An 18,114-nucleotide genomic window follows, 5' to 3' on the forward strand; every position below is an offset into this window, starting at 1 on the left:
TCGATTTTCGGACAGATGAGTGCCTGAGCGCCGTTGGTGTAACAGAAAAAGACGCAAGTACACCTGCAAATGGTAGTAATAAGGGGGTACCATTTTTCAAATCTAGAGGCAAAGTTGGCGATGGTAGAACTTTAACCCAGTCTCTTGAAACTGTCAAAGTACAACCAAAAAGACAATCACTGCCGTGGCTATCAAAAAAGCTAGCAGGGATGATAGCTTCTTGTAAATAGGAAATGTCACGCTGCTCTTGTTGGCGGAACTGTCAGTGGGAACGGATGCACCATGAGCTTGGTTCAGTCAGATATTGGCGGATGACGCAAAAAAACGAATAGCACACTGGGGGTGCAAGACAACAGAAAACTGCTGCGTTGAGATCAAAGAAAAAGGAAGGCACGGTTATGTTAACAAGAGCAGCACCAAGTAAAGTGGCGGCTACAGCTACAACGATCACAATAGTCAGAAAGCGTTGCTTGAAATCTTGCGCATTTGCAACTGCGTTCGAACCAAAAACTCTCAGTTCACACTTGAATTGTTTCAGGATTAAACCTATTTTGACGGCTTCCTATTTAATCAACAGTTCATCAAAAATGCGGACCAGTTATCACCCAGTCCGAATACTCAAGAGAATTCTAAAAGACTTGCGTGTTCCCTTGGCGGAAAGTCTGTCGGACAAAACAAATGACTTCGTCTACAATGTAGAAGGTGTTACAAAATGGCTAATATTTTTAACGTCGTTCTTTTTTTGGAGCAACCGAAAAGAAGTGGTCGCAAACAGACCACAAGCATGAGCTCTTTGATAACTAAAAAAAATCGAGCAAATGACGTGTCACTTCCAAAACCCCGTCCCCAAGTTTCAAGCCCGCCTCAGAGTGACCTCGGGCAGATAATAAAGCTGATAAGGAGTAAGCTCGATGAAGGAAATGTGAAAGGAGGAAAAAAGCTTGCAGCTTAGGATGACAAAATTGCTCCTTTTTCAACTGATAACTATCAAAAATTGTTGTCTAAGCTCCCTCAGCGAGCCAAATTTGCAGCTCCAAATCCAGAAAATTTAGATAGTTTTTCCGTAACCGATTTCGACCTATAAAATCGATAAAGTCCTTTCCGAACAGATCAGCAGCAGGTCCTGATAAAAAATTTTCTCAAATTTTTAAACATCTTGTTAGTAAGTCGAATGGCAGTGCAGGACTTAATTTTCTGAAATCGCTTACTAAGCTAATAAACCTCATTAGAGATGGCAAATACCCGAACCCCTAAGACCTTTCTTTTTTGGCGCAAAGCTTATCGCCCTCATAAAGATAGACGGAGGGTTGAGATCGATCGCCATAGACAACACGCCGAGACGTGTAGCGTCTAAATGCGCTGGAAGCAAGGCCCTCTCCGAGCGACAAAGTTTTTTCGGAAACGTACAGGTAGAATGCGGTACCAAACGAGGAGCAGAAATAGCTGCACACTCGTTTCGAAACCTAATTGAACGCGACGACAATCCAAAATGCTTTGTTCTTTTAAAACTAGATCTTAAGAGTGCGTTTAACTCTCTAAATAGAGAAACAATGCTGATCATGTTTATTCAAATCGCCCCGAATTGTATATTTACACCCATTGCGCGTATAGTAAACCTAGTTATCTTTTTTACGGAAGCTCTGTCATAATGTCAGAAGACGGAACTCAGCAAGGTGATCCTGAAGCCCCACCCCTTTTTGCGGAAACAATTCAGACACTAGTCAAGCAGTTGGAGTCGAAAATTAACATCTGGTATTTAGATGATGGAAAATTCAGCCGACGACTAGATGGTAAAACTCCGGGACCTTAAAAATATTCTGAAATTGGAACAAACTTACGGCCTGAGCTTGAATACTGAGAAGTGCGAACTTTGTTTTTTGGGACCGACTACGAGTACACAGTATAACTCAACTTTAACACATTTCCGAAAAGTATGCCCAAAAATAAAAAAAAAACATTTTTGGAATCGGCGAACTTTGCCGAAAAGAATTGCTCGACGAAAAAATTAATGAGCTTGAAAAAATCTCGGATGTCATTGACAAACTAGACGTCCATTATGGTTTTTACCTCCTAAAAAATTGCTTTAGCATGCACAAATCTCCTATTGTTTTTTGCGTACGAGCCCCTGTTTTTTGCCAAATGATTTTTTGGAACGCTACCACAAATTACTAAGAGATTCGTTATGCAAGGTCACTTATGTGAAAATGGATGATAACCAGTTTTTACAAGAAGTTCTGCTGGCAGCCAAAGGTGGTTTGGGTGTTTCTTCCGCTCGTCTACTCGTTTTACCCGCTTTCTTAGCCTCAGCAGTAGGAGCAAAAAATGCGAAATCTTTGGTTTGGAGCATGTGGATGGAACCTATGATGATGCGCTTAAACGGTGGTTTGAGCTTGGAAAAATTGAAATAGCTCCGCAAAATAAAATCCAAAAAAATTGGACAGAGCCAATTTTTGAAAGCGAAATTGCACACTTGATTTTACGACTCGAACCAACGGACGTAAAAAGGTTCAACGCGTTCCAAGATAGATTTGGCTCCCCAAGGGTTGAACGTCATCCTAACAATTTATGGTTAAAACTGTCAAACCAACAATTCAGAATTGCGATAGGACTTCGAATAGTCTCAAAAATATGCGAACGGCATAAATGCGTGTGCGGAAAAGACGTTACCGAGGATGGTTGGCATGGTCTTTCTTGCTTCAAAAGTGCAGGGAGATTCTCTTGGTTTTCAAATCTGAATGCCCTTATAAAGCAGAGTTTATATTCTACTCACGTTTTGTATGTTTTAGCTACACCACTACAGGACCGATCAGAAGCGACCAGACGGTTTGACGCTCGTTCCACGGTTTGACGCTCGTTCCAGACTCCTTAGCTCCTTGTAGGATTAATGCCGGGTCTGTTTGTAACCCTGGTACGGCTGCCGCTGAAACGGAAGAATGAAAAAATGACAAGTATAAAGATCTTGCAGATGATGGATATCTTTTTCAACCGCTAGCTTTGAAATTCAGGGCGCAGCCGGCCCCAGCACAGATTTTTTTTGAGCAAGCTTTGTAAGAATCTATGCATATGCACTGAGGAACCAAGACCAGGCAGCTTTTTAAAACAGAGAATCTCCCTGGCAATACAGATTGCGAATGCCGCTTGCGTACTCGGAACAATTAATGACAAAAAAACTTTCGACGAATTTTTTTTTTGTAACACTTGTGTATTATATTTTTTCGTTTCGAGTTGCGGGTTCTTTTTGTAGAAACGTAACCCGTCTCGTTTTTAATTGAAAAGGACATCAACACTTGCATCTTCTTTTATCATTATCACTTCCAGAGAGAGGAAGACTTGAATTCTGCTCGTTGTAACAGTCGCCTACTTAAGTCACATATGAGGTGAAAGAAAAATAGGCCCTATAACCATTGGCTCAAGAGTCAGGGACAATATCTCTTGTGATTTTCTACTTCAAACGGTCGGAGCCAATTCGGTTCAATTGCGACATGAGACTAAAATTTTTGTTACAGCTTGATGGCCACTGCCAAAATACCCCCAACTCTAGAGAATAAGAACGTCCCCATACTTAAGTCTCAAAATACCTAAAACACGCGAACACCGTTAAAACAGGGTCGGAACAATCCGTATAGTTACTTTTTATTAGACAGTGGACCTTTGATCCATTTCAGATGGATCAACCTAAAACTCTCCTTACCTCAACATAACAATATAGAACAGGTTTCCAGCTTCAATAACAGGTTTCCAGCTGCACTCGCATTCTTTGACATTTAATCCTTGAGATGCTGCATGCGTGAACCACTCAGACGTCCTGCCAAACTAGCAAAGCCATGGACGCAATCAGTGACGAGTTTGGAACCCACTTGGAGCGGCTGAAAGTCGTAGATGAGGGGATCTTTTTTTTCGGTCCAATGTCTGTTCAGGATGTTTCGTCTTTGAAGCAGTGAAAGACTCTAGAGACGAAGAAGCTAAGTTATCATCAGAAGAGGCAATACGAACCGCGCCTTGCACATCGCATGCGTTGAGTTTGTTAGCTATCAGTCGGTTCTTCAAAGTGCTAGATGTGCTCTGGCATGGTTGTTGTTGTACTTCAGAGTACGAAGCACTGAGTGTTTCTTCAAAGCTGGTGAGTGTTTCTTCAAAGCTGGCTGTCGGCCTCTAAGATAGCCGTATCTACTTGTTGTTTTGTCAAGAGTCTTAGGATCTGTTCGGGGCTTTCAAGCAAAAATACGGCTTGGACCAATTTTCTTTGATAATCCGGTCTGTTAGAATGTCTGTTAATGTCCTATTGAGAGACATCAAAACTGATTCGCACAGCTTTCGGAATGAACTTCATTACTTTTCCTCCGCAACCTTGAATGAACGTGAGTGTTGTCTGTTGGCATTGCTTTTGGTTGTGGATCACAATTTCATTTGTTTCGGTTCTTAATTGCACCAACTACCCTCAGATTGCCGTTCGCCAGAGTTCTGATGGACTTGTTACAGGTGGGTCACGTCTACTTACCTCGGCATAGCTCTTAACCGAATCGCGTTTGAATTCAGCTTCAACGACTTCTTCTGCATTGAAATCAGTGCAGTCTAAAGGAAGCTTCATCTGGCTTGAAACGAAATGTGATTTATCACTAAATCCAATATAATAATAATCATAATAATAAATGCACCCATATTGTTCCTGATCGGCCAGTCCACATCGTTGTTGTGATTTTTTCCGTCTCCGCATTTCAACTGGAAAATATAAAATAAGTTTATCACAACAATTAGGCAAATTCGTTTACCTATTGATTTAATAGCCATGATGTTGGGTTTTTGCTGCCGCAGTTATTATCACACACGCGCTAATGTCGTAAAATATGAACAATTCCACTAGTCAATAGAATTTAATGAGGTCGTCAAGTCTAGCTCGAGGAGTTTTAAATGAATAAGTTTTGACTTGAGAAGTAAGTTTTTGGGACTGGACCAATGGGCAACTTCAGTTTTGATATTATTCTGATATATTCAGTTGTCGCGAGAAATTTGAGCATGACATGCTCAAATCGAATTTTTACAAAATTCCACTTCACCCCAAAATCATGTATTTTGCGTTGCTCAAGGTCAAACTTCCAAACATGACCGACTGGCACATACTCCCCGGACTCGAGATCGATGTCTTCATCGCGTGTCGCCGCCAGTCAGTGAGCCCCCTGCATGTTTGAGTGCGTCTCAAGAAACAGTGCCAGTGGTCATTTGCTGCAGATTTTAATTTTATCTACACCCCAAAAATCACAGCCATGCAAAAGTGTCACACCATCACTAAACAGCAATCGAAATCTTCATCCACCTGCACCCTGAATTCCAAATTTATAAGCTAATCACTAAAATTGCTTTTCTCGAAAATTGTCATGCAGTATTTTGATTTATATAAAAGATATGGCACATTAAAATCAATATTTTGGTTCATTGAAATTTCTTTTCCGTGACCTCAGATTTCATCCGAGTTCACACTCAAGCCCCTTTCCTTTCTCCGCTCAAGTCTCAAGAATCCGACACTGAGCATCCTGCTCACTTCGTGCTCCTCGCCCTTGAGGTGCTGGGCCCTGATGCATTCGACAATGTAATCTGCCTCAGCAGTTCTCCCTCATCGTCGGAACTGATCACAATCTCTTTCCAAGCCTTTAGTTGTTCATAGGATTGCATCCATTATATCTGCTCCTGCAATTTCTTCGCCTGGTTCGGCAAACCGTTCACCTTGGATTCCCTGCTCAAGCAAAAGGAGATATGCAAGCTCAAGCTCACGTTCTTCGCCAAGTCTTCCTCCAATATTGAGTCCCTCGCCTTGATATTATCTCTAGACACCCTACCAACTCTCTTCCAACCCGTAGTGATTACATTACGATGGGTCAGCAAGGGTCTCTTGAAGGCTTCCGGCCCTATTTCAGCCAGGAAATGTCGATATTCTTTCTGATGCTTCTTCATGTGATCCTTCTCCGCCTCAAAACCAATCTTCCACCCTCTGATGTGTTTCTGGGTTATTTGCAACACCCAGGCCATGACTCTACGTTAAACGCTGTCACCAAGTTGTGCTAGGACTCCAGCATCTCCAGCCATTGCATGCTGCACATCCTTGAGAAGAACCCCAACGCCGTTGCTCTATTTACAGTAGTATTCGTGTAACACTCAGCCACTATCTGTACTTCGCTCTTTTCCTTCTCTGTGATGTCACCAAACCAAGTGGCTAAGCCTTCCTTCTGGAAGGACTGTACCCTGACAAAGGATCGTCCATCGCAAGAATGCTCTCCACTTCCACACATCAGGTCCAGACAACTACCGGGTTCCATCTTCTTCGCTGATTTATCTAGCTTGCTCGTTGTTTCTTCCGACTCCTTACTATGGGGTAGGATCAGTATGTGTACTACGTTCAGATTACCCAAGTCCTCATCCTTCGTTGGTGACAGTCTCACTCGCTCCGTGACTTCTTCAATCAAACTTGCATGGCGATGTGAGCACCAGGAAGGCCTCAGCAACTTCCAAACCGTCCCCAAGTTCGTAATCAGCATGCCGTTTCCATTTCCCATTTTCAATTCTACCCTCTTGTTCGAGCGCGGCACGCTAATTTCTCCTGGTATCTTCTCAAGTGTCAGGCCTAAGCTCGGCCTTTCCCTTTCCACTGGGTCAATCCCAATTACTTTTTCTGTCCATAATTTCAACAGCTCTGCCACTTTTTAATTCTTGTGGGCATTTCCGGCCTCGAGTCCAAGAAAGGGTTATATGCTCTCCCCATTACTCCAGACACATACTGATATTCTCCCCGCTTTGTGGGTTTCGAGTAGTCTTCAGCTAGGGCTAAATTACGATGCAGGTCATGCCCCTCCTCGAGTTGTAGAACCTCCGTATTTCATCAAGTTTCCCGTAGAACCTCCGTATTTCATCAAGTTTCTCTAGAGACTGTCTGGAGTCATCCTCTTGTTCGATTCCAGTACTCAGGTACACGTTCAGGATGACCGTGGAGATTCTCCTTTCCATAGTTTTACTTCCCATCGCCTTTTGATGACATATTTGGAAAGTACTGTCGGTCATCACGGACATGATCCATCTTAAGAAACAAGTGGCGTACTTTCTCCTCGCTAGGCTCAAACCGGAATTGTCTTTGGCAATATGCTGTACCAGCATTTGATAAGCCTATAGACTCTTGTGGTCCAGCTTCAATTTTTCGTGTGAGGTGAACACCTCCAGCTCTATTCCCACCAAGCTCCATGCGAACATCAGCTGTCCTGCCGTTCTGACGAAACGATTTGCCATCAACGGCAACGCCGACGATTGTGTTCTCATCGCCTCTTCAAAATACTCCAGCAGCAGGTTTTGCCAAGTTCGTCTCAGCTGATTCCCCAACTCTAACTTATTAACCTCAGCTTTCTGTTGGGTAGCCCAATGACGACGCTTACGGGATACTCCGCGATCAAGTTTCTTCAAGCAATCCTCCAGTTCTTTCATGGTCTCCACAGCCACCCACCAATGTCGAGCGGTATTCCTCGTCGCATGTATTTCCCTCAAGAGAATCGCTAGCCACTTGTTTCCCAGTGGCCTGGTGTTGGTTCGATGGCCATTCTTTGCCACCGTCCACCTCCCATGTTTGTCCACTCGTCGAACCCCTTTTGGTTTTTGCCTTCTGAGGTCTGAAGTCCTCCTCCGTTGTCAAGTACGTCGAGACTTCCAATCCCTTCATCACCTCGGCCAACTTCCGTGGTGCGGAGCTGCCCCTATAAGCCGCTGTCTTCCATCGTGCTAGAATCATGGGAGCCGTCTCCTTCAGATTCTTTCCTGAGACTGCGTCCGCCGGTGGACTACTCAATTCTTCTGTCTCTCTTCTCCTTTTCCGATACCTTATTCCCTTACTCGGGGGCGTCGCCACTATTATCGCTGATTTGACTTCTTTATCCAGGACCGGCCTTTCAAACTCTTGCCTCCCGCTTCTCGAGCCCTAAGAATATTAATATCTTTAATCATATTACTAGTCTTATTCTTATCATCCCTTTCAACTTTAATAGTTTTATCATCAGTTTTTTTGGTCTTCTGCCCTGGTTCTCTCAGTTTGATCATCCTCCCTAGTAGCTCCTTTCTCGCTTTTTCATCTAGTCCGGTACCCATCAAAACAGGTTTCCCTGGAACTTCACCACCGTGTTCCACAACTCTTCCTTGAAGTCCTCCAGCGTAGTTTCGCTCTTCACTCTCTGGTTGAATTCGCTCAAAAAATCTTGCCCTCAAAAGCGTTCTTCTTGCTTTCTTCGGCACTCAAGAGCTTCATTCCCATGTTAGAGGTCTCGCTCGCCAAAAGCAACTCCAGACCTTTGCGAGGGGATCCCACAGGTGGAGTGGCCGTGTTCGATCAGTCGTCTCCACTCAAGTCTTGCAACAGCTCCTGCGGAGTGAACTCCGTTTCAGCTGGGTCTGATTTGGTGTCTTTCCCACCTCCATTTCTTCTCCTACTTCACTGAGGGTCTCATCCATGCTCTCCCATTCCACTGACTCAGCCTGTTCTTTCTCTAGTGCATCTCTGAATCTGTTCTTTACGGGGTGGCTTCTTTTATCTCCAGGGGTGCCCACCGATAATGATGTGGGGGTTGCCGGGTCCAGCTTCTTCTATTCAGTGAGGTCTACATATAGCTCAAGATGTCAAGATGTCCCGGACCTCGAACTTCCGGGGCATTGAGCCTCTCATCTTCTTTGCCTGTGTCGTCCACGGGTTTATTTTGATGTCACATGTGTGGAAATAAACTGCGGCTGAGTATCCAATGAACATGGGATCCCAACCGTTCGTAAACTCTTTTTGCTGCTTTTCCACAGTGGCTTTTGCGTGTAGGGACGGGACCACCAATAGGCTGTTCATCCCCAGGGTCATTTTCCTGAACATCGGGAATTCAGGGACGGTAGTGGGCAGAACTTCTCGCTCAAGTATCATTTCCAAATCCACTTTCAACAGTTCAAAACTCCCTTTCCACGCCGGGACTCTCAAGACTTCTCCCTTATCCCCTGTCACGGGATTCAAGTTCCAGAACTTGAGGTAGGCGTCAATGGGACCCTCACGTTTGTCCCCCATTCTGCACTGCAGTTGTCCCCGGAAGTTGAACACCATCAGCTCTGGGTCCTTCACTTTCCCAAAGAGTACCGTGTCGCTTATCCGCGCTCTCAACTATTCTTGCCTGCACCAGTTCAGCATCGTCCCATCTAGAGCACTTATTAGGCTCACGTGCACCACTGAATGCCGATATGCCGCCACGAGCGGATCAGGAAAGGCGTATGCTACCGCCGGCCCGTAGATGCAGGTCACGACTTCTCCAAAGCCACTAGTCATCCCTAAAAGAGAGGTATGCCTCCATTCACCTCCTTCAACTTTTCTCTCATCTTGGGATTCCTCTCCTCGCCCTTCAGGTATCGATTGGGTGAGCCTTCCTTATTGACAGGGGTTCCCCATACTTCATCAGTCGATGAAACGCCATCAGTTCTCCATGAGTCAAGAGTACCAGCGTTAAGTATCCGTCAATTCGGAGCGTTTCCGACCCCTGCTGAACATGTAGGACGGGTCCATATTGAACAGATACCTGGGGTAGACCAAGTACAGGGCCAGTAAGGGGTTAATGGGCATATTTAGTAATTACTGCACGAACGCATCGAAGATGGCATCCTCCTCATAGAACACTCTGCCCATGTACTTCTTCTCCCCGCATGGGCTTAAGAATCTCAATATTTCGTGGTTCTTTCTGGTCTTCAACTCGCCCTTCGCTTGCTCCCTCCAGAACCCTTCAAAGGCGACTTCATTTGCATTGTGAGAAATCTTCCCACCGTCGTCTCTCTGTTTTCTGCCACTTCCAGCTGTCCCTCAAGAAACTCCCATATCTGTTTGATAAGAAGTGGAGCACTCTCCCCTGTCTTGTATGTGGCATTCTCGAGCCTTGTGGTCAGAAAGGGCCACCTGCCTCTCTCTTTCATTAAGCGGTACCCCATCGATTCCAACTGCTTTTCGGTCGCAGGTGGCCTATTACATTAGGTGGCCTATTACCGGGTGATCATCCCTTATCTCTGGATTGAACTTTAGTTGCCGAGCGAGGTTCGACACTTGAAGACAGAGGACTTCATCCAGCACAATCAGAATATCCACCAATTCGTAGAATCCCCTCAAAGCATGAGATACATCTGCCCATGCCGCTGCCAACTCCGACTTAAGAAATCTCAAGTTTATTGGCTCCAGCTCGCGATTGGGAGCAGCCATGAGTATCCGCCATGCGTTCCCCTCCGCTATCAAGATCAACCTTGCATACACAAACTGCAAGGCAGGCGGCATACTCGCGTTGCCCGGGACGTCGTAAATGCCACTCTTGTCTTGGGTCCAAATCGAGAAGCCACCGACTCTTGCACCTCGTTCATCGCGGCGAACAACGTCTGGATTGCTTCCCAGATTTTCTTGGGTGTTGCTGCCAAACCTTTCAGGTGCTCCAGAAGCCCTGCCGCGTGCAGGTGGTCGTTCATTCCCGCAAATAGCTTCAATTCAGGCTCCGACTTAATTGCCACCACCAGGGTCAGCATCTGATTCAGCTCCGCCCGAGGCAGCAGATACACTAAGTTGTCTGGCCAGAATAACTTCGGGGACGTCCCCTTGAAGTCTGAACCCGCCACCATGATCACCCTCGCTGCACCTGAATCCGATTGATCATACACTGCGAACGTTTTGGCCAACTGCGAGCTTCCACGGGGCTTACCGTATCTTGGATCTTCGGCTAGCTTTGGACCTCCTTATGTGGCATCTGGGAGCCCCATGTCTTTCGGCTCAAGCAGCTTCTCCACCGCTGTCAGCTGTGCGGGAGTCGCTACCCTGATTCTGGCTATACTCGTTCGATGCTTGGGAGTTTCCACTATGAGTCCTGGACTCCCTAATTGTTTAAGGGGCCTGTAGTTGACTTGTCCCATTATCGACTTCTGTGGAATCCCAGTTAAGTCTGCTGTCTCCAATGTCTTGGTTTTTGAAAATTGTGCCTCGTGAGCTTTTAACCAGTCCACGCAGTGGTGTCTACTCAAGTCTTCATGTGACACTTTCTTGAGCCGCAGGACCTCCGCCAACTCCTGCCTGCATGCCAAATCCTCCAGGTCCAACTCTTTCACCCTCTCTAGATACCGTGCCCTGCTCGTCTCTGCCGGTCTCTCCGCCTTCTTATTGTCCACCACCACCACCACTGAAGACACTACCGAGCTTCGGAGCGTGGATGACCCCGCCTCCTCTGCTTCCATCGGTGTGGATCCCAGTTGTCTGGTCCAGCTGCTCCTTGAGCTATCTCTCGAGTCAATTCTCGCTCCCAGAAGACCAGATAGGGGCCTAGTTGCGAAGATGGGAGGTATTGGGGGTGGACCAAAGGTTAACTGGGCTGTTTCCAGCATGTCTGACTCTAGAATGTTTATGTGCATCTGGAAGACACCATTCAGCCACTCCATGCCCCTGGGCCTATCAAAATGGATGCCATCCGAAGACGCATCATCCGGAAGAGAGCGTTCCATCATATCGGCCACTTCCGACAATTTTACGGGGAGCACGCTCCTCTGCTGGATCTGTCTGATTATCTCGTTGATATTGCACACTTTATCATTCATCTCTCTCGCGTGTTGGTTGGCCTTCATGTTGTATGGGCATTGCAAATGGTGAGTATCGCGGGATCTAGATAAATCATCAGCTCCTCGAAAATACAACTCATCTTTTCGTGCAGCCTCATTACCTTTCTCGACTCTCCCCTGGACACGTCATTGGTTCCCATCATCAAAGTGACCGTGTACATCTTCACCATGTCTAACATCTCCAGTGACGCCAACATCTGCGGCGTTGCAGCTCCAGAAAAACTCAAGACTCCAACTTGCCAATGTGACTTGGATTCGCGTCAGCACTCGTATCAGGCTGTCCCCTACAATCAAGTGGACCGCGCCCTCTGGTATTCTTGGCTGTGTGAAGTGTTCAGCCCAAAACGCGTCAGGGAAGCAATCCCTCCTTGAACGTTTTGCCGTTGTCCAGTCCATGCGGTTGTGCCTGTGATAGGCGCCATCTTTGTTTTTCTTATAACTCGCGATTATTGCATTCATGACTGGATGGTCTCCCCAGGTGGGAGGTCGCTCTTCTCGTGCTGAATTGTCGCGAGCCCTCGACTGCAACCTATCATGTAGCTCCTTGAGACGCGAAGAACCCGTGCCAATTTGGCTACTACTGGGAGTTGAACTGAGAGTGTATCCCGGCAGCGCGATTTCCATCAACGGCCGTATCGGTTGTGTATCTAGACCGCGCACGGAGGGCACCAGCTCAGGCGGTATCCATATCTTTAGCCCCTCATTCATGTGCTATTGGGCTACTCGGTCTAAAATAAATCGACCACTTGACCGGGAACCTCATCCACCTCCATCCGCGACTCTGGTCTCGATCCCGTCGTCCTCATCTTCCTTTCCTTCTGCTTCGCGAACTCTCGTTGCCTCCTCTGTATCTTTTCCATCTCTGATTTTATCTGCTCGCCGTTCGCCTCATTCTCGCGCACTTTTTGTGCCTGCTGGTACTCCGCCCTAATCATACTCAGATCGCGCCTTGCCTGATCCCTGTCGAGGATCACTTGATCTCTTTCCAGGTTCGCCTGCTCCCTCTCAAGTTTCGCGCCATCCCTATCAAGGTTCGATTTTTCTCGCTCCCTCTGAGCCTTTTCTAGTTCCTTCTTCAAGTTACTGAGATCCGGGTATGCCTCTTCTGTTTGCTGAGACCGTATCATGGACAATGGCCTGCTCGTAGATTGGGCTGCGAATCCCGCCTGCGGTCTGGTGGGGAGGGGGAATTCTCGCGCACCATATTCTGTGTTGTTACTCAACCCGGGATTTCTTGCCAAGTCGAATCCCCTCACACCTCCATCCACGTTCCAGGATAGCCATCTGGTCTGTTCCTGACTGGGTATTTCCTCTGAAGTGTAGCCAACCATCAACACGGCCTCTGTCGCTGATTCTCTGCATTCACCTTGCGCCTCTAACTGTAGGATAGAGTTCAACATCACCGCCAATCTCTCATCGACCTGGGTATAGCCGAGATCCCTCAAGCGCTTGTATAGCTCGTCAAGGGTAGGCCTTTTGAGCGCTAGCGGCATAGAATTCCAGAAGCGATCCGCCATCGTCATTCTATTTTCAGGCGATCTCACGTATCAACCAACTCAAGAAATACTTTCCCCAAACCAACTCGAGAAGTACCTTACTAGTTAGACTCAAGAACTACCTTTCCCCAATTGATTCTTGAGAAAAGTTTCCCTCTGATACTGCTATTAGAGAACTTGCTCAAGATCTCCTTCTTCCTTCAAATGGGTGTGGCTTGATTGTCATTTCAATTTTGCAAATCAATCTGAAAACAAAATCCATTTTTTAGACCAAGACGTTCTGTGCCTAACCTGAGCCTCCCCCATTATTGTGTTTTAAAACAATTATCCCAATACTTCTTTGCTAAAATAATTCAATTAGTGATTTTAAGAGCATGCAGAATCATTTCATGTTTTAGCACCATCAACTCTCTAAGATTTAATTGTCATGCCTGCTTCGTGCTCCCTTGTAGCTAACTCTTGCCCCCTTTAACCTAACTCGATCATCATTTGACCTAACGCGACCATCCTTTGCCTCCTGACTCAAGACTTCCATGTCCGCCCAAAGCTCAGGCGACACTCAAGTAGTATTTCCTGTGTAGGTGCACCGTTATCTCTGTTTCTGCAAAGACCACGTGTAGGATGGCGTACAGTTTCCTAGGGTTCAACTTGCCTCCGTTTGGGTCGTAGACCGGCATCGAGACCTCCAGTATCCCTCTTTCGATCATGAAGTCCTTCAGCCTCGTTAGTGCCAACATCACCTATTCGGGGTCTATCGTGCTCCTTTCATTGACCCTTGTTACCAAAAAGCACAGGTATTTGCCCGGAACTTGTGAAACTGAAGGAGGAAGCGCAGCCATGCCTCCCAACCCCGGTCTCTGCCTAAATAGAAACTCGACCTTCTGATATTCTCTCTTGGAGTCGGCCTCTAGATCCCGCATCTGAATCTGCATCTATTTTCTCATTATCATCCAAGCGCTTGTATAGCTCGTCAAGGGTAGGCCTTTTGAGCGCCTATTCTTGACGAGCTATACAGTATCAGCATACCCGGTCTCAGCATACGAGCTATACAGTATCAGCATACCCGGTCTCAGCATACCCTTGACGAGCTATACTCGTCAAGGGTTCGATTTTTCTCGCTCCCTCTGAGCCTTTTCTAGTTCCTTCTTCAAGTTACTGAGATCCGGGTATGCCTCTTCTGTTTGCTGAGACCGTATCATGGACAATGGCCTGCTCGTAGATTGGGCTGCGAATCCCGCCTGCGGTCTGGTGGGGAGGGGGAATTCTCGCGCACCATATTCTGTGTTGTTACTCAACCCGGGATTTCTTGCCAAGTCGAATCCCCTCACACCTCCATCCACGTTCCAGGATAGCCATCTGGTCTGTTCCTGACTGGGTATTTCCTCTGAAGTGTAGCCAACCATCAACACGGCCTCTGTCGCTGATTCTCTGCATTCACCTTGCGCCTCTAACTGTAGGATAGAGTTCAACATCACCGCCAATCTCTCATCGACCTGGGTATAGCCGAGATCCCTCAAGCGCTTGTATAGCTCGTCAAGGGTAGGCCTTTTGAGCGCTAGCGGCATAGAATTCCAGAAGCGATCCGCCATCGTCATTCTATTTTCAGGCGATCTCACGTATCAACCAACTCAAGAAATACTTTCCCCAAACCAACTCGAGAAGTACCTTACTAGTTAGACTCAAGAACTACCTTTCCCCAATTGATTCTTGAGAAAAGTTTCCCTCTGATACTGCTATTAGAGAACTTGCTCAAGATCTCCTTCTTCCTTCAAATGGGTGTGGCTTGATTGTCATTTCAATTTTGCAAATCAATCTGAAAACAAAATCCATTTTTTAGACCAAGACGTTCTGTGCCTAACCTGAGCCTCCCCCATTATTGTGTTTTAAAACAATTATCCCAATACTTCTTTGCTAAAATAATTCAATTAGTGATTTTAAGAGCATGCAGAATCATTTCATGTTTTAGCACCATCAACTCTCTAAGATTTAATTGTCATGCCTGCTTCGTGCTCCCTTGTAGCTAACTCTTGCCCCCTTTAACCTAACTCGATCATCATTTGACCTAACGCGACCATCCTTTGCCTCCTGACTCAAGACTTCCATGTCCGCCCAAAGCTCAGGCGACACTCAAGTAGTATTTCCTGTGTAGGTGCACCGTTATCTCTGTTTCTGCAAAGACCACGTGTAGGATGGCGTACAGTTTCCTAGGGTTCAACTTGCCTCCGTTTGGGTCGTAGACCGGCATCGAGACCTCCAGTATCCCTCTTTCGATCATGAAGTCCTTCAGCCTCGTTAGTGCCAACATCACCTATTCGGGGTCTATCGTGCTCCTTTCATTGACCCTTGTTACCAAAAAGCACAGGTATTTGCCCGGAACTTGTGAAACTGAAGGAGGAAGCGCAGCCATGCCTCCCAACCCCGGTCTCTGCCTAAATAGAAACTCGACCTTCTGATATTCTCTCTTGGAGTCGGCCTCTAGATCCCGCATCTGAATCTGCATCTATTTTCTCATTATCATCCAAGCGCTTGTATAGCTCGTCAAGGGTAGGCCTTTTGAGCGCCTATTCTTGACGAGCTATACAGTATCAGCATACCCGGTCTCAGCATACGAGCTATACAGTATCAGCATACCCGGTCTCAGCATACCCTTGACGAGCTATACTCGTCAAGGGTTCGATTTTTCTCGCTCCCTCTGAGCCTTTTCTAGTTCCTTCTTCAAGTTACTGAGATCCGGGTATGCCTCTTCTGTTTGCTGAGACCGTATCATGGACAATGGCCTGCTCGTAGATTGGGCTGCGAATCCCGCCTGCGGTCTGGTGGGGAGGGGGAATTCTCGCGCACCATATTCTGTGTTGTTACTCAACCCGGGATTTCTTGCCAAGTCGAATCCCCTCACACCTCCATCCACGTTCCAGGATAGCCATCTGGTCTGTTCCTGACTGGGTATTTCCTCTGAAGTGTAGCCAACCATCAACACGGCCTCTGTCGCTGATTCTCTGCATTCACCTTGCGCCTCTAACTGTAGGATAGAGTTCAACATCACCGCCAATCTCTCATCGACCTGGGTATAGCCGAGATCCCTCAAGCGCTTGTATAGCTCGTCAAGGGTAGGCCTTTTGAGCGCTAGCGGCATAGAATTCCAGAAGCGATCCGCCATCGTCATTCTATTTTCAGGCGATCTCACGTATCAACCAACTCAAGAAATACTTTCCCCAAACCAACTCGAGAAGTACCTTACTAGTTAGACTCAAGAACTACCTTTCCCCAATTGATTCTTGAGAAAAGTTTCCCTCTGATACTGCTATTAGAGAACTTGCTCAAGATCTCCTTCTTCCTTCAAATGGGTGTGGCTTGATTGTCATTTCAATTTTGCAAATCAATCTGAAAACAAAATCCATTTTTTAGACCAAGACGTTCTGTGCCTAACCTGAGCCTCCCCCATTATTGTGTTTTAAAACAATTATCCCAATAATTCTTTGCTAAAATAATTCAATTAGTGATTTTAAGAGCATGCAGAATCATTTCATGTTTTAGCACCATCAACTCTCTAAGATTTAATTGTCATGCCTGCTTCGTGCTCCCTTGTAGCTAACTCTTGCCCCCTTTAACCTAACTCGATCATCATTTGACCTAACGCGACCATCCTTTGCCTCCTGACTCAAGACTTCCATGTCCGCCCAAAGCTCAGGCGACACTCAAGTAGTATTTCCTGTGTAGGTGCACCGTTATCTCTGTTTCTGCAAAGACCACGTGTAGGATGGCGTACAGTTTCCTAGGGTTCAACTTGCCTCCGTTTGGGTCGTAGACCGGCATCGAGACCTCCAGTATCCCTCTTTCGATCATGAAGTCCTTTAGCCTCGTTAGTGCCAACATCACCTATTCGGGGTCTATCGTGCTCCTTTCATTGACCCTTGTTACCAAAAAGCACAGGTATTTGCCCGGAACTTGTGAAACTGAAGGAGGAAGCGCAGCCATGCCTCCCAACCCCGGTCTCTGCCTAAATAGAAAATCGACCTTCTGATATTCTCTCTTGGAGTCGGCCTCTAGATCCCGCATCTGAATCTGCATCTATTTTCTCATTATCATCCATGCTCACGTCCTCGTTGCCGTCATTCTTCTCTCTGGTGCCTTTTTCGTTCACTTCACATGCTGGCTCTACCAGTAGGTACTCGAGTCCTTCCATATTCTGCGGTACACGCCAGTCTTCCGGTGATGGGACAAGAGGTTTCAGATTTTCATAGTGCGCTGCACGCCCTGTACTCAAGCGGTAGAACCGCCCCTGCTGGTGTACCTCCATTATCATGAACGGTCCTCGCCATGTCTTTAGCAATTTTTTCGTGCGCCCTTCGGATGTATGATATTCTGGAACACCCAGACATATTGTCCCACTGCATAGGGTTTCGCTCGAAGTGTTTTTTCATCATACTTCTTCCGCTGTCTCATTTGTGCTTGCGCCGTTTTCCTCCTGCAGAGCTCGTTTACTTCCTATTGTCTCTTGACCGCTTCTTCACATACGCCTGAGGCGACGTCTTTTTCCCTTCGTATTCTGGATAAAAGAATGTTAGGGGCATCGCTCTCTCCCTGCCCGTTAACATCATGAAAGGGCTGATTCCTGTTGTTGAGTGTTGCGTGCTGTTGTACGCCACTACCACTTGCGGCAGACACTTATCCCAGTCTGTCATGTATCTCGAGCAAAACACCCTGAGCATGTTCACCAGCGTTCTGTTTTGTCTCTCCACTAATCCGTTAGTCTGAGGATGGTAAGTTGTTGAGTGTGCTGGAGCAATGTGTGATCTCCTCATCAACTCTTTTGTTAGGTCCCCCACAAAGACTTTCCCGTTGTCCGATTGGAATGTCATCGGACAACCATATCGCGATATCCAATGCGTTATCAAATGGTCACAAGTCTCCTCCGCTGAGGCTGTTTGACATGGCACAACTTCGTAAAGTGATCTATTGTGACCAGTATTTGGTTATATCCCGAGTCAGTCAT

At 46.5% G+C, this 18,114-nt stretch overlaps 1 protein-coding gene across 2 annotated transcripts in view; it reads left to right on the forward strand.

Moving 5' to 3' along the window:
• Positions 1-18,114, forward strand: part of LOC134845494 (guanine nucleotide-binding protein subunit beta-1-like) — a 492,858-nt gene that overhangs the window by 328,141 nt on the left and 146,603 nt on the right. The window lies entirely within an intron of this gene.

Source organism: Symsagittifera roscoffensis, chromosome 5 (assembly GCF_963678635.1).
Source record: "Symsagittifera roscoffensis chromosome 5, txSymRosc1.1, whole genome shotgun sequence".
In the NCBI taxonomy this organism is placed as follows: Eukaryota; Metazoa; Xenacoelomorpha; order Acoela; family Convolutidae; genus Symsagittifera; species Symsagittifera roscoffensis.